This window comes from Amblyomma americanum, chromosome 1 (assembly GCF_052857255.1).
Source record: "Amblyomma americanum isolate KBUSLIRL-KWMA chromosome 1, ASM5285725v1, whole genome shotgun sequence".
Classification (NCBI taxonomy): domain Eukaryota; kingdom Metazoa; phylum Arthropoda; class Arachnida; order Ixodida; family Ixodidae; genus Amblyomma; species Amblyomma americanum.
The window spans coordinates 467,824,613-467,848,613 of NC_135497.1; positions in this window are offsets into that span (position 1 = coordinate 467,824,613).

The following is a 24,001-nucleotide window of genomic DNA, read 5'->3' on the forward strand; positions in this document are numbered from 1 at the left end:
TGCAACTAGCAACCACCATGGCCGAAGACCTGCACACAATGTCCAACGTGAACGAACAGATGACTTCTAAGCTGGGAGAACTTAAGATCTCTTCACACAAACAGCAAATGCGGAATTATAACCTTGAATGTGTAAACTCCATTCTGGCTGAATATATCAGCCACTACAACACACATAATGAAGAGGACATAGGGAATTCAGAGGACACAGAGAACGCAGAGACAGAGTAGATGGTAGAGGCCATCCTGGGTCTCCTGGGCCTAGTCAAGCTCAGAGCTTCTAGCTCAGGAGACCTTTCCAATTTCTGGAAAAATAAAACATGTATGTATGTATGTAAAAAACTCTCTGGCAAGACATGTTCCTTGCCTTCTGTTCTTTGTACAGTGCACTGTGTTCAGACATGTTTTGGCATTTGTGATGACATTCTCTTCACGTTCAAGGAGTATTGGAAAAATCCAATGCCTTTCGTTCTGCATTTTAGATCTTTTATTGCTTTCCTAAGTTTACACAGATTTGCTTCGCACATTTTCACTCTCTGTTCTCATGGGCTGTTAGTTTCTGGCCATTTCATGCTTCAGCTCACTTCTGACACTGAAGGTGCACCTTGATGTACTGCTGAAGTGAAGCTATGGACATTGCCATGATATTAGTTGTACTTGATTGAAAATCCTGTTTGAAGATCAGACCCATCTAATTAGTAATATGTGCTATAGGCGACACTGATCATCAGAAATTTTAATTGATGATTCTAAAAGAATCGAATTGTGGGATGGAGATCCCTTGAACTTATTTACAAATACTGTGTTACATGTTTGTTTTGAATTTCCATCCCCTCCTTGATGTATTTGCATTTGGTTGATGTCTTCTGAAATTGTGCATATGCACAATTTAAGGAGTAACAGGGAATGTTGATTAGTAGGTGCAAACCAACGTTCTTTCCTAATGGCTTCTTGAACTGTGAGAAGCAGTTCTTACTCTATTTCTCAGCTTCTAGATTTCACACATATGCTTCCATGTGCTGTGTTGTATTTGACTAAGCTCGAAGCAGGCTCCTAGTTGTGGTATGGCATGTAATACCTATAATATTTAGCACACATTAGTATTTGCAATCAAAATTTTTATTTGTACATGCTTCTGGGATTAAGCCTGTCTTGTGCAGTGCGAGAGCTCCCAATCACCTTCTACTGGACCCCACCACTGAGGGTCCTAATGAGTGACATGTGTTGTTGTTCTTTCGTGAGATTAGTTGGGAAGATTGTGTATTGCACAATGTTCTATTTATGGCCTCGTTGTTTGCCTTCTGGCACTGTGGCTGAAAATTAAATTTTGAGGCCAGTTGTCAGGGGAAAATTTTTTTGTGCGTGTGAGAAATAGAGATTAAGCGAGGAGATGGCATTGCTTACTGATGGGGTTTATACGTGCAGGTCAGGCACGGAGGAACAGTATGACGAGAAGTAAAGAATACTCCAGGAAATATCCGACATCGCTCGCGAGCATGGAGATAAGGTGAAGCCGGCATCCACAAAAAAGTCTCCTGTGCTCGGTGACAGCTACCAACTACGCTAGTTGCGGAGCGGAACTCTGTGACTTTGACCAGAATCCGGCTACCGCCGCTCATGCCGCTGCCCTGGACGCCGGCCCCTGCACCGCAGATGTGTCATCGCCCAAGGAGCACCCGTGTGAGAATATTTTTATGGGCAATTTCAGACAAATGTGATGTCAGGCAGGCATTCAGGACACGGTCACGCCGCAGTAGCGCTTCGACCAGCGGTGGCTAGAGTATGTTTTATTGCCAAAGCAGCTTTATCGTGAATGTCCTAATTTAACGAGTCTAGTCGGAGCTCGCGAATGGGCCATCCAAAAGTCAGTGTTCCCTAAAACAAGCTTCATCGATCAGAAAGCACTTCTGTTTAGTTAACCATCTCTTGTGCATTCTTGAATGTGAAGGCAAGTTGCAGTATATGCAGTTTGGCTATGTTAATCTGTGCTGCCCATAACCTTCCACATTGCAACAGCTACTGCTGTATCACCATTCAACGTGCTGTAAAGCCGACCTTCAACCTAGATTTTTGAATTCAGGTGGCACATTCCACTTTGAACAATGTGAAAACTGTTACGAAGCATTTGTCTTCGAAAATATTGTGGTTACTGTAAAAAAATTCCTGGATCTATTTATTACAATGCTTTAGTACAAACACTGCAGGCCACTTGTGCATTAAAATCTGTTAGGAATATATAAAATCAGTCTCTGAGATGTGGACTTTGCAATAGTTACTGTTCATTAGGGAAACATTGCTCTGTATGTGTGCTACCCTTTTTTAGGGCAATCAGCTGGTGACCCATCCCCAGCAGCAAATATATTGCAGTAAATATATCGAGTGGATACAGCTGAAGATGTGCCAGCAACAGGTGATGGTGGCACACATCCAGATTGCGAGCTCGGCTCCAGTGTGCAGCTGCCAGCAGCCGTTTCCCAACCAAGCCTTGGCCACTGCTGCACAGGTTCTCAGCCTGAAAGGCGAGGTAAGTTAACTGCACCACATATAATTAGGCAGCTAAATGCAAAGCAACGCACTGCTGTAAAGCAAGCTCAGAGATACCGAAATGTCCGATATGGGACTTATTTTTCCGATTTCTTTGCAGTTTTCGTGCTCAGCGCACCATGTGGCGAAGCTAGGCCTAAAGCAGTCCAGCCTTCCAAAGCAGACTGAAGTCGCGGTGACCCCTTCGGGGGACCACACCCAGCTTGTGATGCGACCAAAGATCCAAATATGTAAGTGATAGAGGGAACGTCGGGCAGACATGAGGAATTTGAAGTGCCCGGCCAGTAGTAGACTAGCAAGAAAGGAAAATACCTGCCACTCGAGAGGAGTGTGCAGCTTATTGCAAAGCAACGCGCTGCTGTAAAGCAGGGGGGCAGCAAGATGGCGGAACATTCGATAAAGAAGGAGAATGCAGATCCCGAAAGGAGCCGAAAAGATCCTTTTGAAGCCACACAGCAGCCTGGTGTGCCTAGTCAAGCGTGGCAATGCCTATTTGATTGACGCAATCAAGAGGGTGGCGGGAGTGAACCCACGTGTGGAGGAGGATGACGTGGTCTCCTTAAATATGAAGCTGCACTCGATTCTCGTAGCCACTACAAGCACAGATAGAAAGCTGCACTAGGCGAGCCTTATGCACATCACGTTCCAGGACTAGAAGATAGCAATGACAGTCTCTGTGGTGACTCCGGAAGATTGTGGCAATGGCGTGATTAAGAACATGCCACTAGAGTATATTCCTTCGACAAAATACGTACAGACTGGACCAGTGTAGCAACCTGAAAGCTTTGGTCGTTCGCAGGCTTGGAAGATAATCGAGAACCGTGCTTATTCTCATCGAAGAGAGAGAAGTTCCAAGATACATTGTTCTGAACGAGGTGTCCTTAAGATGCCATGTATACCGTAAAAAGTGCGATGTTTGCAACGTTTGCGGCAGACTCAGCTACAGGGAAGACGTCTGCCCAGACCCGAGCGACTACAAACCCAAAGTCTGCGGACTGGAGAAATCCTCAAGAGACCGCTAAATTGAGGCGAAGTGTTAGCCATGTGGCAGAGGCCATGTATTGGGCAAGCGAAAATGTCAAGAGATGTACAGTGCACAGGACTCCACTCGAAGTGAAGAAGCGGCAATGGGAGCGAACGATTGCGCAGAAAGAGGCAACACCAGCAAGCCACCAGGGGCACAAAAGGAAATAACGGGAGGACTTCAGCATTCGAGAAGACTCCTTTCCATCCATGTTCTTTTCCTAAGCTTGAATCCGCCGCTGTTACGAGACTCCGCCGCTGCCGAGGGGGTGCTCAAGTTTATAGACCATGGGGCGCACGAACTCGAGGTACCCGGGGGTAGAAATTGAGAAATAAAGTTAGAAATAGAGCAGTAGTTAAACGATGAAGCAGTAGGTGTTTACGCGCTATGCAAGACACATCTCAGGGATCAAGAAGATCCACCGTTTATTGGTGGCTACGTCTGGGAAGGGAGCTACAGAAGAACAACTGAGAGGAAGGGAGGAGGGATAGGCATGCTGATACATCAAGGAACAAATTGGCAAATAAAATCAAGTTGTAGAGAACATGTCTGTGTATATCAGGTACAATGACAGTAAAAGGACATGGCTAGGGGTAGTTTATTTAGGGACAGGGGATATATGCAGGAGAGAAAACAAGGATCTAGTTAAGTGTCTCAATGACGATATAAAGCAGTTTGGAGACAGTGCCGAGATTATTCTGCTGGGTGACATGAATGGCCACATCAAGTATCTGGATGGATTCACAGATTGTAACGGGAAGTTAATGCTAGACTTCTGGGAGTGACACAACCTAGTTATTGCTAGTAGAGAAACTAAATATGAGGAACAAATCTCGTGGGAATCCTGTAAGAGGCAGACGACTATTGAGTACTGACTAATGTCGCAGAGGCATATATAGCAAGCTCGCATAATGGAAACAAGTAAAGAGGGGAAAGGATCATAAGTGCATTAGTCTACAGTTGGCAGCCCTGATCGAAAAATGCAGAGAATTCAACAAGAGAACGCAAAATTAAATGACGAACAAATACTGCTAATAGCTGCCGGCATAAAGGAAGCAATGGAGAAATGCCCCATGGAAAAAAAGAATTGTAATCAGCTAGAACTACCCATTAGTATAAAAATAAAACAAGTGAAATGAGTAAACCACTGGAGAAGAAACCACAAAGCTGGTGGGATAAAGAAATTAGGGAGGCCATTGAACAAACGGATGCCTTCAAGGGAACACAGAGAAGCAAAGGGGGCGCAGTTATCTGAAGGAAAAATATGCCAAAATGGGAACCTTATCAACGAAAGCAAAAGCAAGTGCATACCCGGATATTGTTCACCACTGTTCGTTTCATTTACTCTGACTCCAATCCATAGCAGTCCTAACTGACCACTTCAGCAAGTATTTTTTAGAAGTTTTAAGCTGCCTGAAATAAATTGCAAACAGGCAGACCAAGACAAAAGTTTTGAAGACAGGACTTTTCGATTTTCAGTTTTTCAGGTAGTTGTTAAAGAGCCTGCTTAAGGCGATCGATGGGAAGTCACGGAGACAAGGATTTCCCCAAAGGATGTTAGGTTGGAGAGCTTAGAGTGTTGCAGATTGTCGCATAGTTTGAGCAATAAATCGCCGCTGGCCAATTTTGAGAGCTTACAGCCAATGCCCAATGTTTCTGTCAAGCACTTTGACACAAGGAAGGGGGATATTATTCTTGCCTCTTTAGCTTGTTCTTCACTATGGATCACGTGATATTTTGGAAAAGTTACCTTTCTTTTTTGAAAGAAGTCGCCTGCCTCGTTCTGCCCCCTTTTGAGAGAGTAATCTGGTTTTTAAAGGGGGAGCCATAAAAAAAAGTAATTCGGTCATGGTGCGAGCCACCCACCACGGAGTCCAACAAGGGGACGGGACAGGAACTTGAAAGCAAGTCCTGCCCACGCCAGCTGTACACCTCAACTATAACCAAATATGACGCAACTCAGGGCAGTTGGTCACACAAGATTAATGCTCGTCGCCAGGAAAAAAGGAAAAACCAAGAAGTGAGTAGGATATAAGATAGTTGTGAGAAAGAGATAGGAAAGTGAAAGATGGAGAGGATACGAAAAGGCGACTAGCGGTTCCCCCCGTGCGGGTCAGGCCGGAGGTGCCGTCTACAGAAAGCTGGGGCCGAAGTGGTGTGTTGCCTCCGCCGAGGGGTCTTAAAGGTCCAAACGCTCGGCATCGTCTCAACCACCAGGATCCCCTTTTCCCCGGACACGGCGATGCCACGCACGGCTAGGCGCGGCTGCTCGGGTCTGTGGTGATGCACTGTTCACCATCATCTCCTTGCGGGGATGTCGCTGCGGATGCTTGGGAACCCGTGGTGTTGGCACTCACCAATGCCTGCAAGCTGCAGAGACCCCCTGCGGGGATCCCCGCACTGGGGTTAAGTTATTTAATTAGCAACGGCTGCTCACTGAGGAAGGGGGAAATGACCCGCCGGGGCCTAACCTAACCGTGCTCCCTCAAAACCATCGCACACTCTGTGGGGCTGGGGTCACTGAAGTAATAACAATTGGTTTTTTTTGGGAAAGGAAATGGCGCAGTATCTGTCTCATATATCTTTGGACACCTGAACCGCGCCGTAAGGGAAGGCATAAAGGAGGGAGTGAAAGAAGAAAGGAAGAATAGGTGCCGTAGTGGAGGGCTCCGGAATAATTTCGACCACCTGGGGATCTTAAACGTGCACTGACATCGCACAGCACACGGGCGCCTTAGCGTTTTTCCTCCATAAAAACGCAGCCGCCGCGGTCGGGTTCGAACCCGGGAACTCCGGATCAGTAGTCGAGCGCCCTAACCACTGAGCCACCGCGGCGGGGCTTGGTCGCTGAAATGCAGGCCGGAGTTTTTGCGAGAACTTCGTTGTCGGGTTTACGTTTGCAACTTCAAACGTAAACGTTGAAAATGTAAACGAAGCGACTTTAGCGGCCCCCAATAGATGCATTCAACGTGCGGCTGCTGCTACCTTACACCGGTAGCGTCACGTTTCACGTCACTCCGTCGTGTGACGTCATAAGAGGACGCCGTGCCGAGTTTGAATCGTTGTTGTTGTTGTGTTGGGTTTTATGGCGTATAGGCAACTAAGGCCATCATGCGCCAAGCTGGAGGTATAGGAGAAATCTCTGGATGATTTTATAGAAATGTGAAAATCGTCGCTGGTGCAGAGTGCTTAAATAGTTAAAATTACCTCATGATGATGAAGGAAAAAGATGCTAGAAATGGGTACTATTAAAAACGTTTAAAGGGGGTCGGGTCACCTCAGCAGTCATCCTTACCAGGGTAAGGATCTCGAGGCTTCCAACCAATCAAATACAGACCTCACCCTTTTTCTCTGGAATGAGGAATGGCCGAGTTGTATCAGGCGAAGTACTGGGTCATGATTTAAATATTTTTAAGAAAACCAGCTTCTCTTAAAAATCTAAAAACACAGGACATGTCCACAATTGCGTTATCACTCAAGAGCAGTGCTGGATGAAGAGGGATGCATTGGTTATAAAACGGAGAAAAACACATTTTCCGTAGCCTTTCCAGTTTAGAGCATGAAATTAAAATGTGATTCACTGTAAGTTCATCTCCGCATGTACAAACTGGTATGTCTTCTTTCCTTAGTAGAAAGTTGTGTGTGAAGTGTGTGTGACCTATCCGGAGACGGCAGATAATGACCTCTTTGAAACGTTTCTGGTGCACACATGACTTCCATTCACCTAGGACTGGTTTTATTAACCGTAGTTTGTTATTTAGTTCGTTGTTCCTGGTGGACTGCCATTTTTTCCTTGCATTAATATGTATTGAGTTCATGCAATCTCTATAGGGCACATTTATGTTTTTAATTTGCTTTTCACAAGCTTGAGCAGCGCACAAATCTGCTCTTTCATTGCCCTTTATGCCAACATGACTTGGTACCCAGCAGAGTCTTATGTTTTGTCCTTGAGCTATGGCTATTGTAATGTTATGTATGAGGTCGCCAAGCAGCGGGGTTATTGCATTTCTAGGATGAAGGGCTGTGAGCACACTTAGTGAGTCTGTGTAAATAATACTGTTGGGTAGGTTCTCGTTTAGTATTTTTTCTATGGCTACACAAATGGCGTAACATTCCGCAGTGAAGATGGAAGCGCACTGTGGAAGTCTTACTATCTTATTCCAATTTCCCTGTACAACTGCACTTCCAACGTATGCATCTGTTTTTGAACCGTCGGTATAAAATGCTGTGCAAGTAGTATACATTTCCTCGAGTGTGAGCAATTCTTGTATTATATGTTGTTGCGGAATTTGTTTGTTACGGAACTGTGTTAGAGTGAAATCACAGATTTCAGGGAAATTGTGCCATGGCGGCAGTGGACCTCGCCTTCGGGCAATGTTTGGCAATACGTCTAATATGCTAAGGTTCCGGCACATGTCTTCAAATCGCAAGAGGAGAGTTGTGTTGTGTTGGGTTTAATGGCACATAAGCAGCTAAGGCTATCATGCGCCAGGCTCAAGGTATATGAACACTTTTCTGTAGGTGGGAGGAAACATGGTTGTGCAGAGGACCTAAATTGCTATTTCGTTCTGGTAGTAATAAGAAGAAGAAGAAATTTTATAAATGGCTAAAAATAAATGCTTTCAAGAAGGTCAGATAACCTCAGTAGCCATCCTTGGCTGGGCAAGGATCCTGAGGATCCCAACCATTCAAATAACCACCTCAGCCCTCTTCTCATGGAATGAGAAAATGGCTGAAGTGCATCATATTTTAAAGCAAAGCTGTGGATCAAAGTTTACAGTCTCTGAAGAACATCTGCCTCTTTTAAAAAGCTAAAAACGGAAGATATGTTAACAATGGCATTTTCGCCTAAAAGCAGCGCTGGGTGTAAAGGAATGTATTCATTATAAAACTTCGTAAAGTGCTTATTTCTTAGTTTTTCGAGTTTTGCACACGAGAATAAAATATGGTTTATTGTTAGTTCGTCTCCACATCTTTCACAACGAGGTTTATCTTGTTTCGTTAGTAAGAAATTATGTGTAATGTGTGTATGTCCAATGCGGAGACGACATAAAATTACTTCAATAAATCGTTCCTGGTGCCTACAGGTCTTCCATTCACCCAGGACAGGTTTTACAAAGTGCAGCTTGTTGTTAATCTCGTTGTCCCAAGAGGCCTGCCATTTTTCTCTCAATTTATTCTGGACTGACTTGATGCAGTCCTTATGTGGTATGTTTACTGGTTTTATTTTTGCGTTAAGGGCAAGTGCGGCGCTTGCATCAGACCTCTCATTTCCGCTGATGCCCACGTGACTGGGAACCCAGCAAAACTTTATTGTATGTCCTTGTGAATGAGCTCGTATTACATTATGTATTATGTTTCCTATTAAGGGTTCAGTTGCATTTCTGGGGTTTATTGCTGTAATTATGCTGAGAGAGTCACTGTAGATAACACTGTTCTGTATGTTTTTCTTCAATATTTTTTCTACAGCTAGAGCAATGGCGTAGCATTCTGCTGTAAAGATTGAAGCGCATTGAGGCAGCCTGACTACTTTTTCCCATTTCCCTTGCACTATCGCGCTCCCTACATAGAGTGCTGTCTTAGAGCCATCTGTGTAGAAATCTGTGCAATTCTTGTATTTTTCACTTACTCCAAGAAACTCTTGCTGTATATATTCCAGTGGGGTATGTCTTTTTTGAATGTGTGTCAGTGCGAAATCGCATACACCAGGAAACAAGTACCAAGGTGGCAACCTATCGGGTCTCTGGGCAACATCAGGAAGTGCATCTAGTATGTTTATTTCTTGGCATATTTCTTCAAAGCGGAGGAGCAATGGTTTTACAGCTTGAGGTTTGCTGGTGAACAGTGTTCTGGATGGGCATTTTGTAACTATGGTGTAACAAAGATGTTTCGGTAGCGACCTTATCTTCAGTACGTATGCACAGGTAAGCATTGTTCTCCTGTTGGTGAGGGTCGGTTCATTTGCTTCTACGTGAAGGCTATTTATGGGTGATGTTCTGTAAGCACCAGTTGAAAGGCGCAACCCGAGGTTTTGTACTGGATCTAGCTTTTTAAGGTATGATGGCCTCGCAGACCCATACACTATGGATCCATAGTCTAACGAAGAGCGTACTAGAGAGCGATAGATGTGCAATAGGCACCTCCTATCGGATCCCCAACGCTTCCGTGAGAGTACTTTAAGTATATTCAGGGATTGGGTGGCTTTCTTTTTAGGGTGTTTATATGTGGTAGAAACGTTAGCTTTTTGTCAAAAGTTAAGCCTAAAAATTTGTTTTCTTGTTTTACTGGAAGTGTGGTGTCGTTCAGGTGGAGGGTGGGATCAATCTGCAGTCCTCTCTGCAGCGAGAAAAGAACCGCAACAGTTTTCTGTGGAGAAAACCTAAATCCATTTCTGTCTGCCCAAAGTGCTAATTTGTTTATTGTGAGTTGTAGTTGTCTCTCACAAGTTGCCAGGCAAGAAGATGTGCACGCAATTTCAAGGTCATCAACGTAGACCGAGTACATAATGGACTGTGGAATTATACTGGTTAAAGAATTCATTTTTACTATGAACAATGTAGTACTTAAAATGCATCCCTGAGGAACGCCGTTTTCCTGAGTAAAATTATTTGAGAGGGTTGCGCCGAGACGAACTTGGAAAGAACGGTTGGATAAAAAGTCGCTCAAATATTTCAGCATCCTCCCGCGGATACCAAGCTCTGCCAGGTCGCGAAGAATCCCGAACCTCCAGGTCGTGTCATATGCCTTCTCCATATCGAAAAAAACTGAAAGGCAGTGTTGTCTGTGTATAAAGGCCTCTCGGATTGTGTTTTCCAGGCGGATTAAATGGTCGACTGTGGAACATGTTTTTTTAAAACCACATTGGTGGACATCAAGAAGCTCTCGGGATTCTAGAATAAACATTAATCTAATATTTATAACACTCTCAAAAGATTTGGCAAGACAGCTTGTGAGGGTTATAGGCCTGTAACTGTTAGGGGAGGTTGGTGGATTTCCTGGTTTTAGAAATGGAACAATAATGGCTTTTTTCCAAGCAGCTGGTATTTTCCCTACTACCCATATTTTGTTAAAACATTTTAACAGAACTTCTACAGATTGCTCAGATAGATGGAATAGCATTTCATAATGAATTTCGTCGGGGCCTGGTGCAGTTTGTTTACCTATAGACAGTACTCTCTTTATTTCTTGAAGTGTAATCAAATTATTGTAAGGCTCGTTTGTGCTGCCTGCCGTAGGGAGTCTTTGTTTTTCGGTTGTGTTTTTGTATTTTAAGAATGACTGTGTATAGTGGGAAGAACTAGAAACTATAAAAAATGTTCCCCCAAAATGTCTGCTTGTTCTTTAATACTTGTCTGAATTCCAGGATCCGTCAGCAGAGGAAGGGTGAATGGGGAATAGCTGCCATTTACTTTTCTGACCTGCTCCCACAGTTTTTTTGATGTTACCGAGCTGTTTATGGACGACACATAATTTTGTCAAGACATTTTTTCCGCGTTCCGCCGTATATATCGGGCTTTAGCTTTTGCCTTTTTGAAAGTTATTAGATTTTCAAGAGTAGGATACCTACGAAATACACCCCAGGCCTTTTGTTGTTTTTTGGCTTCCCAACATTCTCGCGTCCACCATACCTTGTGGTTCTGGCGCACCACGCCTGTGGACAGGGGAATAGCTAGCCGTGCAGCATCGATGATACGCTTTGTAAGAATTTCATTGATTTCATCTATGCTAAGTGTTTCTGAGTAAATGTCCTCTAATCTGGCCTTTTCTCTAAACAACGCCCAATCAGCTAGATGTAGCTTCCATCGCCGTGGTTTGGTTGGGATGACTGCAGGTGAGAATGATAGGCTTATAAAAACTGGTAGGTGATCACTCCCAAACGGGTTGTCTAAAACGTCCCACTTAAAATCACTAAAAACAGAAGGTGAACAAAAAGACAGGTCTAAACTGCTCATTTTCCCAGACGTTGGGGAACAGTAGGTGGCCTTTTTCGTATTTAAAAGATATACATTATTCGTCAGGATAAAATCTTCGATTATTTGACCTCTAGCGTCACAGCGTTCGCTTCCCCACAGGGAGGAGTGAGCATTAAAATCCCCAAGTAACAGATATGGCTCCGGAAGTTCTCTGATCAGTTGCTGTAGATCATGGAGTGTTAACGTAAACTGTGGAGGAATGTATACGGAACAGATTGTTAGTGTTTTGTAGCTTACGATACTGACTGCAACCGCCTCAAGTTTTGTTTTGAGTTTAATTTCTTGAGCAGGGACACCGCTTTGAACGACTATCGCGACGCCTCCCGATAGCCGATTTGCCTGCTCTCGATCGCGCCTAAAAGTTTTATAATGTTTCAGGATATGTACATGTTCTGGACCAAGATTGGTCTCCTGAAGACATAAAGCTGTGGGTAACATTGACCCTAAAATATGTGTTATGTCGCTGTAATTCCGCATAAGTCCTCTACATTTACAATGGATTAAAAAAGCCATGTTTATGTTTTTGAGAGGAAATGAAAGGGGATTTACTTAAGTAGTGGGCCCGTTATTAGGGGCCTGTCTTTTTTCCGCTCAAGAGAGCTGTTCCGCCTCTGTAGTGGAGGCGGAGTGGCAGTTATATCCATCGCCTCGCGCGAGGCGCTGGAGGACCGCGGGGAAGCCGCGGGTTTGTGGGTTTCAGTCCTCCCCCGGTAGGGGGAAGTCCTGCGGGATGCCGACGCATGGACCGGCGCTCCCTGCTTTGACACTGGCAGGGCAGCTTTCGCTGACCCTGCCTGGGGCGTGAATGGTCCTGCCATTGGCTCGATGGAAGTGGCCTCGGCAGGCACCGGGGTGCTGTGTGGTGCACCGCCCCTGCGCACCACATCAGCAAAGCTGGATTTTGCTGTGAAGGAGAACTGGTTGGTAACGGCAAATCGCCTTCTTGCTTCTCTAAATGAAATGTTTTCCTTGGTTTTTATCGTGATAATCTCTTTTTCCTTCTTCCAGGACGGACAGGCCCTGGAGTATGCAGCATGTTCTCCTTCGCAGTTTGCGCACCGCAGAGCTGCGTCACATTCCTCAGAAACGTGATCCTTGGAAGCACATTTTGCGCACGTTTTGCGGCCGCGGCAGCTCTGTGAGCCGTGGCCAAACCTTTGACAGTTGAAGCATCTTCGTGGGTTTGGAATGTAGTGTCTGACATCTACTTTCAAGTATCCTACATCGATGGTTTCTGGTAATGTACTTGTATTGAATGTTAGGACCAAGTGTTTTGTCTCTATTTCTTTATTGTCTTTCCGGATTTTGATTCTGTGCACATCTGTGACATTTTGGTCAGACAGGCCTTCCAGCAATTCTTTCTCGGTTAGGTGTATGAAGTCGTTTTCAGAGATGACACCACGAACTGAGTTTAGGGATCGGTGCACTGTTATTGAAACTGGGATTTCTCCGATGGATGCAATGTTTGCGATTTTCGAGTTCTGGGTGTTGTCAAGGAGTTCTAACAATAAGTCTCCGCTGGCCATTTTAGACACCTTGCAGCAAGGGCCCAGGGTATCTGTTAGGCATTTAGATACAAGAAACGGAGAAATTATTTTTGCTTGTTTTTCATTACTTTCGCTGTGGATAACATAGAACTTGGTGAATGTCAATGTCGGTTTCTTTTTTGAAAAAAAGTCTGCTGCTTCGTTCCGCCCTCTCTTGAGAGAGCGATCGGGTTTTGAAAGGGGGGGAGCCATAAAAAATGAAGTTTTTCAGCCATGGTGCCAGCCACCCACCATGGAGTCCAACAAGGGGACGGGACAGGAACTTGAAAGCAAGTCCTGCCCACGCCAGCTGTACACCTCAACTATAACCAAATATGACTCAACTCAGGGTAGTTGGTCACACAAGGTTAACCCTCGCCGCCAGGAAAACAGGAAAACCAAGGAGTGAGTAGGATATAGGAGAGTTGTGAGACAGAGATAGGAAAGTGAAAGATGGAGAGGAGGATAGAAAAAGGCGACTGCCGATTCCCCCCGGTCGGGTCAGGCCGGAGGTGCCGTCTGCAGGAAGCTGGGGCCAAAGTCGTGTGTTGCCTCCGCCAAGGGGCCTTAAGGGTCCAAACGCTCGGCATCGGCTCAACCACCAGGATCCCCTTTTCCCCGGACACGGCGATGCCCCGCACGGCGAGGCGCGGGTGCTCGGGTCCGTGGTGATGCACAGTTCACCATCATCCCCTTGCGGGGATGTCCCTGCGGATGCTCGGGAACCCGCGGTGTCGCCACTCACCGTCGCGACGCCTGCAAGCTGCAGGCGCCCCCCTGCGGGGTTCCATACAGACATGTGTGACAGTTAGAATGGTTGCAACCTTGTACATTTGCAGTACATTCTGAAACAACAATTTTTGATTTTTTCTTATAATCAAGAAATGCAAATAAGCTTATTGATTTTCCAAACAACCACTCCACAGCCTGCCGAACAGTGCCCATTGCTCGGTTGAATGCATGTTGCTGCTGGCTTAGTTTGGTGCCAGCATATGGCCGCATGAGGAGAGGGCACAATGGATGGATGTGATCGCCATAAATTGTGAAGGTGCAGCCTTAGACCAAATCCACAAGCTTTCCGTAGAGGCCACTGTTATGAAGGATGTCTGCAAAATATGGTAACTAATAAGTGCTCGCCTTGCATGAAAACGTATGTGAGCAATATAACAACAAAATTCTTCATTGTGAAACTAACACATTCAGTGAAATGAGATTTAACCTAGGGAAGAATTCTGTTGAGTGCTACATAAAGATTTCTTATCTGCTAGGGTACATGCCTATTATGCAACAAAACGTAGTATGTCTTCCCATGCAATAGCAAACAAGCTGCCCAAAAACGAAAAATTAAAAGAAGAAACCAACATATTACCACATGCCCATAAGCGAATATCTTAAGAGCACCCATGCCATACTACCCGAATAAAACTGGCACGAGACTTCCTTTTATACTTGGCAATATAACACTACTTAGATATGGAACTCAAAAAGCGATGATGCCTACAAAGACAACAGACTTCGGCGCTGTAGAAAACATGAGATATTTTTTAATTTTGCTGGCAAAATTGAAGAAATTGACTTTTCATGCTTTTTGCAGAAACTGATAACTAATAACAAAGTAAGTGGAAAAGATAACCACATGCCACCGGTGCAAATCGGACCCACAATGTCTAAGTATGGGTCTGTCGGGCTAATTAACTGAGCTATGGTGATGGTTGTCTTCCTTCCCTTGAAAAAGCACTGGCTTATTTTTTCTTATAGTTCATTCAGTGCTACAAAATGTGACACAGCAAAAAAAGAACTACAGACCGGAGAGGGCACTATTTGCTGGTTTCCTTTGTGAACAAGATGCATGTTTTTTTACTTCCTCAGCAAATACATAGAAAAGCACACAGTTCTGCTTATTACAACTCCCCATTTAGAATAAATATCTTAGCCCTTATATAAAGTCAAGAAAGGCGTGAATGTTTCATTTGCTACCTTTGTTGACTGTTGTCTCCAGAGCCAGGGCTGGAGAACAACATGACGGCACACTCTACTAGCATGACAATATGTCACATGTTCTGCCAGAGGCACTGCCAACCAGCCCGTAAATCCCTGAATTCGACTTTATTGCAGGCAGAATCGGGGAAATCTAAGTACACAACTGAAACTGCCTAGGTAAGCAAAGCAGATAAACTGTTTAAATTTGAAATTTTATGTCTGTTCTGGAACATTTACGATGCGAAAGACATTTCTAATGAGTTTATTTCTAGCTAAGTTTTTTGCATACTAATTACAGCATTTTCACATTATTTTTATTCCAAATTGCAAAAATTAAACATGTTTCACTCACCAGTATCACGTCTGTGACCAGGGTACGGCCCATCAAGCTCACATATTTTGCCGTTAGCACACATTATTTCTTGGTACTTCACAACATGAAGCCTTTTATGCCCAGAGAAATATATCCTCTGATTTGTTGTTGGCCTACAAATAGGCCTGTCTGTCCTGTCCACAAATACCCAGCAGTTGGAAAGGGGGCACCCCAAAGGGGAGCACCCGGGAATAAAACAAGGACATTCCTATTTTGATTTTTCTTTTTATATACCATATTTCATTCCATTTATTTCCATATAGTGATGACATAGCTGGCCCCCGCATATCTGTGAACTCCATCAAAAAGGAAAAACCTGGCCTCAAGCTAGGAAGCTGCGGAGGGTTCTTGAGCGCACTTCAGAGTTATCTCACGGTTCCGTTTTCAGGGGAGTGGCAGGGGAGACTAGGGTGGTGGTGGTGAGGGAGGGGTGATGGTTGCAGGGGAAGGCCATTATTTCTTACACAGCTTTTGTTTTCGCTAAAAAGTTTCGAGCTGAAAGGTAGAGAAAGGAAGATCTTGGGGGGGGGGGGGGGGGGTGCACGGAAGGCGCAGAGCTTAGCTGCGCATGATAGAAACAGCTAGGGGAAAGTAATAAAAATAAGTGCTTCGCGGGGTAGGGGGTTAGCGCGCAGCCTTGAAAAGGGCACGTCCTGGAGATGAGTTGGGGAGATAGGAGACTTCAAATGAGAGAGTGGACGGGGGCCAAAACATGCGAGGTTTGGAATTCTCGGAGAATGAGTCAAGGGCAATTCAGAAGGCAAGACTGTGGCAAAAAACGTGAAGCGTCAGAGTATTGTTGCAAAGCCGCAGGAGAAGCACCATGTCCAGGGACTAAAAGCTTTGAAGAGAAAAACGTGGAGCTTCGAGATAGATTTTGAAAAAACGACTTTAGACACTCGTGCATTTTGTGGGGCCGTGTGTTAGTTCAGGATGCCTTAAAATGATATCATGAAATAATAAAAAACATATACAATACATAAAATATCATGAAAGCAAATTTGCACTCTTTCATGGTATTACATAGAGGACATGTCGCAAACAAGCTATGTTAACATGCGTCTAACACCATTTGTAAGTAGATTTATTCGCTGGTCGTCGAAGAATGTCAAACTTTTTGTGGGTGAGGATATTTCACGCAAAAAAGCAAAAACAAACAAAACCATGTTGAATTGTGACTCGCAACTATCTCTGATGTTTTTATCAATAACGGTGATGTTCGAAAAAAATTAATTTGCGAGAAAATAAGTAAGGACGTCAGCAAGAGCTACAGCCCTCAATGCAAATTCTGCAACAGAACAATAAAATGAACAAAAACAACATTTTGAAACATTACGATCTGCAGAACAGGAAGGAAAAAGCAAATTGGAAAACACAGGGGAAGGCGCGACCACAGGGAACGACGTACAGAAGCGCAGGAACCTTTTACAGCATGATTGCTTGCGTTTATGAAGCGGCGGCCTAATATTTCGCACATGCGCAACCTATATTTGTAAATTTACAAGGCCACTGCTTCGTTTCTAGACGTTGCTAAAATTGCGCACAAAGTCTGCTTAGCGAAAGCACTTGCACTAAGTTATTGCGTTTGATTTATGATCTCCATTAAGCAGGCACCCGCTGCACAGTCTGGCAGTGAATTCTCTAGAGTGAAGCAAAAAAGGTCTTTTAATTAAAAAATTGATGAAATGAAAGTCATTTGATTTTTTCGAAGGAAGCACGCTTGGGCTGGTTTTCAGACACTCGCACAAGAAATGTGCAAAACCACTTTCAAATACATAAACTCCATACAAATAGTTGGGTTATTATGCCCAGAAATCGGTCAAAGGCAACAGTGTGAGCTCTGGCTGTGCACGTCCCAAAGAAAGTATGTCTTCTTTATTAGCGTCTTGGCTAAGCCATATATAATTACACGAATCATTACAACTGGGTCATGCCAGTGCGCATTCGTTAACTGCTAAATTTACGAGATCTTTTAAAAGAAATTTTAGCGACTAGTTGCAGCCGCTTCTAGTTGCCCAGTATTAACGATAGTATTCTGTAGATCTGTAGTTCTCAGTCTGGATGGTGTCGTCGTCAGCCTTATGCAACAGACCGGCTCCTCTGTGGCGGAATATGGACAGTCCACTGAACACCACCGAAGTCGACGTCACGTCGTTGAACAACTCAAAATCAGCGAACGGACAGAACAAAAGTTGACAGCAACGACACCATTGCTATACAACAAGCCAATGCGTTTGAAATGCTTCGGAATGCGTTTGGAAATTGTTGTGAGGCACCTTAGAACCCCGTTTGGTCCGAATGCCATTCGAAGTGTCGATTAGCTGAAATGCTTCCGAATGCGTTTGGAAATTGTTGTGAAGCACCTTAGAACCCCGTTTGGTCCGAATGCCATTCGAAGTGTCGATTAGCATTTGACTCAATGATACTTAAAAGTCCACGTAGCATGACTCTTATGGTAGAATTGCAGTAGTAGTAGTAGAGTATAGCACAGCGCTACCACTCTAATACTGCTGAAATGCTATAATGTGCTCAAGGAAAACGTTTTGATCTCAAGGATCACCGTAAAACAACTGCTTTGGCCACGTATACATGACAATTATAGTTACACTGATATGAGACAGGCCTATACAGGTCTTAAACTTCTTATAGGGAGCTCAAGTCAGTTTTTACGAGCTGAACAATTATAAACTGTCTCTTTGTTGTAGCAAACTGAACGTTGCCCTGTAGTTTTAGCAGATGGCACAAGGTTGACCAGCATTTGCCAGTATACTTTTAACACTGGACGTGTGATGGCAAAGGTAGGCCGACAGACAGCTTTCTTGAATGGCATTGCAAATTCTGGAAAACAGACATTCTTGTTCACATGGCCCGCGCTAGCCATGATTCCAAGGTGCCACGGCCAGGAGTGGCAAACAGTAGGAGAATTCTTGCCAACGTAGCCAATGTTAGCCACGATTTGATGATGGCACAGCCAGTACTGGAAAAATGATGAAGAATCAGGGCCATCAATGGATGTGTTAGTAACTGGTTCAGCGAATATCAGATGCTCAATGGGAATTCTGGGCCTACTTATGGCCATACTTTGCCAACGGTTTTCTAATATTGGCCCATTTTAATGTATAACTTGGGATGGTGCAATAAAATATTAACAATACAAATATTACTCATGCAGGATGCTTTCTTTGAGTATTTTATCTATATGTGAGCAAAGAAAGCTGTACATTTTGTTTCCCACGACAAGCTAGAGGCATACGCCCGAGCCATGATCATTTCACGTACCGGTGAGTGCTTGGACTGGCTCGAAATGACGCGACGCGCTTGCAGCGGCACCAAAGCGAAACTAAAAACTGGTTGAACTGTGATTCATGAGAAGTTCTAATGTTTTAGCCAATATAGCCAATGTTTAAAATGTAAAATCCCCAGACGGAAAACAGCAAAGAGATAAGCATCAACAAGGACCAAAAAAACACGCAAGATCAAAGTAAAATACAAGCGTGAACAAGACTTTATATCTCGCTGGTAAGAAAGGAAACAAGAGTGAAAGAAAATGCCTAGTCACATGCGGCTATGTACGGACGATTGGATCTTCTTAAGACATCGCCACCTGCCTTCGGCAAGCTGCCCGAATAGTTGTGATGTGCGCAACTTCTAATTATTAATCATGATGAAATTGCTTAGTCCCTAGTAGCTGAAAAAATTGCGTGCAAATGCCCTTGAGCCAATACATTCATTCACCCCAAGCAAGCACACCAGCACTGCGGAAAAGCTGGCGATGCTGGAGAAAAAAAATTTGCAAGAGGGGATCCCTTCTGTTTACAGTCTTCACAGGATTGAAAAACAAATGAAATAAAGTGGAAGAAGCCTGCACCAGAAGGAATTAAAATGGGTTAAACTACAATGAAATGCCAATTGGTTAAAAACCAGAGTAGTAGACATGCGTAAGGCTAGATGAGCATTAAAGGGCCACCAGTTGTTGGAGAGAGGGCAACGGCGAAACCATGAAAGAAGCTGAGCGCCTATCGGATGTGGAAGCAGCATAAAAACATGACAAAAAGTGTCAAGGTAGTATGGTGTAATCTGTGAAAAATGAGAAAAAATAGACACAAACAGCTCTAAGGAGTGTCGGGATGGAAAGAAAACATGCGTGTAGTAGGGACGCTGAACTCTCGTGCAACTCCATGTCCAGGCCGCAGGCGCAGAGGAAGCCCTCGCCAGTACAGGCCGTCTGGGCGTCCACGACCTCCAGACATCAGATGAGGCACGAGAGAGTGACTAACACACATCAAGGCCAGGACGACGGCAGACAGCCTCAGAGACGATGACCTGAACAATGCGAGCAGTGCGAATGGGAGTGCGTGCACGGGGTGAGTGCAACCGGGAACCGCTAAATTGCAGCGTAATGCGCGCTAATCCGTTGCTAAGGTCGCCAGCAATAGGAACAGTGTAGGAACATGCAGAAGTGTAAGAAGGAGCACACCAAATAGACATGCTCGATCGCTGCAATGGGTCATCATGGGTCGCCCGCAGGACTTCGACACAAAGAGCCATAGGCACGACAAATAGATCGACAGCTTCTGTTGGACTGTAGTTTTTGTTGTACAGGAAGCCGTCACGTAAACAGGACGACAGCCTGCACGAAAAGGTTCATGGGGGAGACTGAGCGCTTCCTTCTAGATGCTCAACGATGGGACGTAGTTCACTGTCGTCTCTTTGGTGTTGAATGAGAATGGACGTAGAGATGGCACCAAGAAAAACAGAATCATCGTTGGGGCGAGCTCGGCTGTCCTCGATAGGAGCACGAGACAAACAGTCGGCATCACCGTGCTTCCTACCAGACTTATAGATGATGGTGACATCTAATTCCTGAAGTCGAAGGCTCCAGCATGCGAGCCGTATCGAGGGATCTTAGAAGTTCGCCAGCCAACACAGCGAGTGGTGGTCACTGACAACCCTGAAAGGGCGGCCATATAGGTACGGGTGAAATATGGTTACTGCTCACACAATGGCCACGCGTTCTTTTTCGGTGGTGGAATAGTTCACCTCAGATCGTGACAAGGCGCGGCTCGCGTATGCGATTACGCGTTCGAGACCATCCTGCCACTGCACAAGGACCGCACCGAGGCCGATGCTGCTGGCGTCTGTGTGTATTTCAGTGCCGGCTGACTCGTCGAAGTGTCCAAGAATGGGCGTACTTTGGAGACGAGTGTGGAGGTCTTCAAAGGCTTGCTCTTGCTCCAGGGCCCAGAAGAACGGTTCGGAATCTTTCGTGAGTCAGGTGAGGGGCTCAGCGATCTGGGAGTTCTGCACAAAATGCCGATAATAGGTGCAGAGACCCAGAAAGCGGCGCACACTGCGCTTATCGGTGGGCACAGGAAAAGCAGCCACGGCAGCAGTCTTATCAGGGTCTGGGCTAACTCCTTTAGCGCTCACGATGTGGCCCAGAAATTCCAACTCTTCAAAAGCGAAGTGACACTTTTCGGGCTTCAGGGAAAGAATGGCCAACCGAATTGCTTCGAACACAGTGTGCAGGCGTCTCAGGTGCTTTTCGAACGTGTCAGAGAAGATGACATTATCTAAATACACGAGACAGGACTGCCATTTGAGATCGGCAAGACGGTATGCACCATCCTCTGGAAAGTTGCAAGCGCTGAGCACAGGCCGAAAGGGAGCACCCGGAATTTGTACAGACCATCCGGTGTAGCAAACGTGGTCTTTTCCCGGTCGCATTCATCCATCTCCATTTGCCAATAGCCACTTCGTAAATCTAGCGATGAGAAATACTTGGTGTGGTGCAGCCAGTTAAGGGAGTCATCAATACGTGGGAGACGATACACATCCTTTTTTGTGACATTGTTTAAACGTCTCCAATCAATGCAGAACCGTAGGGTTCCATCTTTCTTTGCTACTAGAACAACAGGCGATCCCCACGGGCTCTTCGACGGCTGTATCATGCCGTCCTGGAGCATTTCTTGAACTCAGCGGTGAATGGCATCACACTTCTTCGAAGAGATCCGGTAAGGTGGCTGACATAACGGCCGCTGGTTGGCGTCAACTATAATTCGGTGCTTTGTGAGCGGTGTCTGCCTAACCTTGGAGGTCGAGGCAAAGCAGTCGCAGAAAGACTAAATAACACTTTCCAGGCAGCATTTTTGATTAGATGGGAGGTTTGCGTTCATGTCAGTTTTTATGGGAGTGGTCAGTTCCACCACTGATTCCGGGGCTCTGCAAAAAGTGTGCTGCCACGCGAATTCGCCGAGTTCCTCGAAATACGCAATAGCTGTTCTGCAAGGCAAACAGAGAGGTTCACAGCAAAAATTGGTCACCAAGAGCTCGGTTCGGTCATTGTTCAGTTCAACAATTCCTCGAGCAACAGACTTGCCAACCAAGGAGCAGCGACGTGCTGGTTTTAGCAATGCCACGAATTCCGGTGCTGTTATCGCAATCTATAGTAACAAACACGTTGTATCTTGACGGGATCAAAACATGGTCGTCACAAATGCGTAAATTAGTCCTGCATGACTCGGGATCACCGTCAACAGGGGGTTGATTGGAAAATGACACGACCAGCTCCTGAAGGTTGATGACGGCATCGTACTCCCGAAGGAAATCCAAACCGAGTATCAGGTCTTTGGAGCACATGGGCAGCACAGCAAAGCAACCAGGGAAAGTAGCACCACAGATCTGTATTCGTGATGTGCAGATGCCAATCGCCGTGGCCACATGGCCGCCGGAGGTGCTGGTCGGTCTGCGGTCCAGACCAAGGGGTCAGAACCTTTCTGAGGGCCGTCGCTAACCGACTCCTCATTACAGAAAAATCAGCGCCAGTACCCACAATTGCTGTCACATCGTGGTTATCAGAGCTTACTGGGATTTCGGCAGACAACAGTCAGTCACAGCACGTTGTTGTCGTTGAGGGCATCGGGTGAGGTCGTTGGTTGGATCGTAGCATGGAATCATCGATTTCGGCAGAAACCAGTCTGTCACAGCGTGTCGTCATTGAGGTCGTGAGGTCAAGTAGTCGTCGGTCAGATCCTAGCCGCAGATCGTCGGGTGGAGGCTCTTCACTTGGTCCAATAGCGGGGGCCCTACCCCCGGAGTGCGCCGTCTTCAGTTTCCCCGATGTGGGGATGTGCCTCTGAACTGGCCAGAACACGACGGGCGGCTTGGCGAAAAAAACCGCCTTGGGGATGGCGACCGGGACTGGTGTCGCTGCACGGTCGATGGCTCCACATTGTCAGACAGATATTGCTTGATATCCCGCGGCCGTTCTCCGTAGCGCAGTTGAGGAGCGTCAGGGGGGAACCCCCCGCAAGCCCATTCTGTGGTAGGGGCAGTGACGGAGGATGTGGCGGGTTCCCCGCTGTGGTAGCAGAGTGGCCGTTTGGCGTACGCCAAACATGCGCTTTTCTTATGGTGGACCGGGACTCCCGCGGTACGGCGGGTACAGCTGCAATTCGATACTGCAGTGAAGGCACAGCAGTGACGGGGGAAAAGGCTTGCACCACTGGCCCAGGATGGATTTGTAGTGGCTCATTTTATGTCATCACATAGGGCACCGGCTGCGGAGCCGGTGGCGGCTGAACAACTCGCCGGACTTCATCCCGGACCACGTCCGATATGGCTGCGGCGCTGGCCTGTGCAGCTTCGAAGCGAAGTTTCTCGAGTTCTTCGAATACCAGGCTCCTCACAAGCTCTCGAAGCTCCTCAGTGGGTAGCGAAGTAGGCGTACAGTGGCGAGCGGCTGCTACACTCGCCTGACAACCATAATGTGCGCCACGTTCCTGCAGAGAACGCTCCATGCTTGTTGCCTCCTTGGCAAAATCGGCCGCTGTTCTTGGTGGGTCACATACCAGTGTGGCAAACAGTTGCTCTTTTATGCCGCGCATTAAGTGGCATACCTTCTTGGCATCGGGCATACACCAAGGTCGGCGCGATTGAAAAGTCGCGTCATGTCCTCAATGAACATGGCGACGCTCTCGTTCGGCTGCTGCGACCTCGATTGCAAGGCGATTTCAGCTAACTCCTTTCTCTCGCTGGTGTTGAACGTGGTTAAGAGCTCTCGGCAAAAACCTCCCAGTTATTGAAGGAAGCTTCATGGTTCTCATACCACGTCTTGGCCGAGTCCTGTAGTGCAAAGTAGACATTCCATAATTTGCGCTCACCGTCCCACTCGTTCAAACCCGCCAAACGGTCATAGCTGGCCAACCAGTCTTCGAAATCCTCAAACCTCTCACCGTGGAACGATGGGGGCGACCGAGGTGTGTGGAGGACGAACGGCGGGGCATTCCCGGAATGCTGACTTGCCTGGCTAGCCGTAGTGGACGTCATGGCCCTTGCCAATGTTGTGAGTTGGCCAAACTCGGGTTGTGGGCCTCGCAGGCGGCGGCTTGCCTTGTGGACTGCTGTTGGAGCCAAGCATTGAGAACTGATGTCAAAGGTGTCCTCGAGGCCAGCGTACATGGGCCGTTACCCAGCTGCTCCACCAAGTTATGTCACTGAGAAACTGTTGAAGTAAGCAGGGCTGGTTTACTTGCGTTACTTATATGCGCAAGAAGTTGGGACGTGCAAGGCAGCAGGCAGCC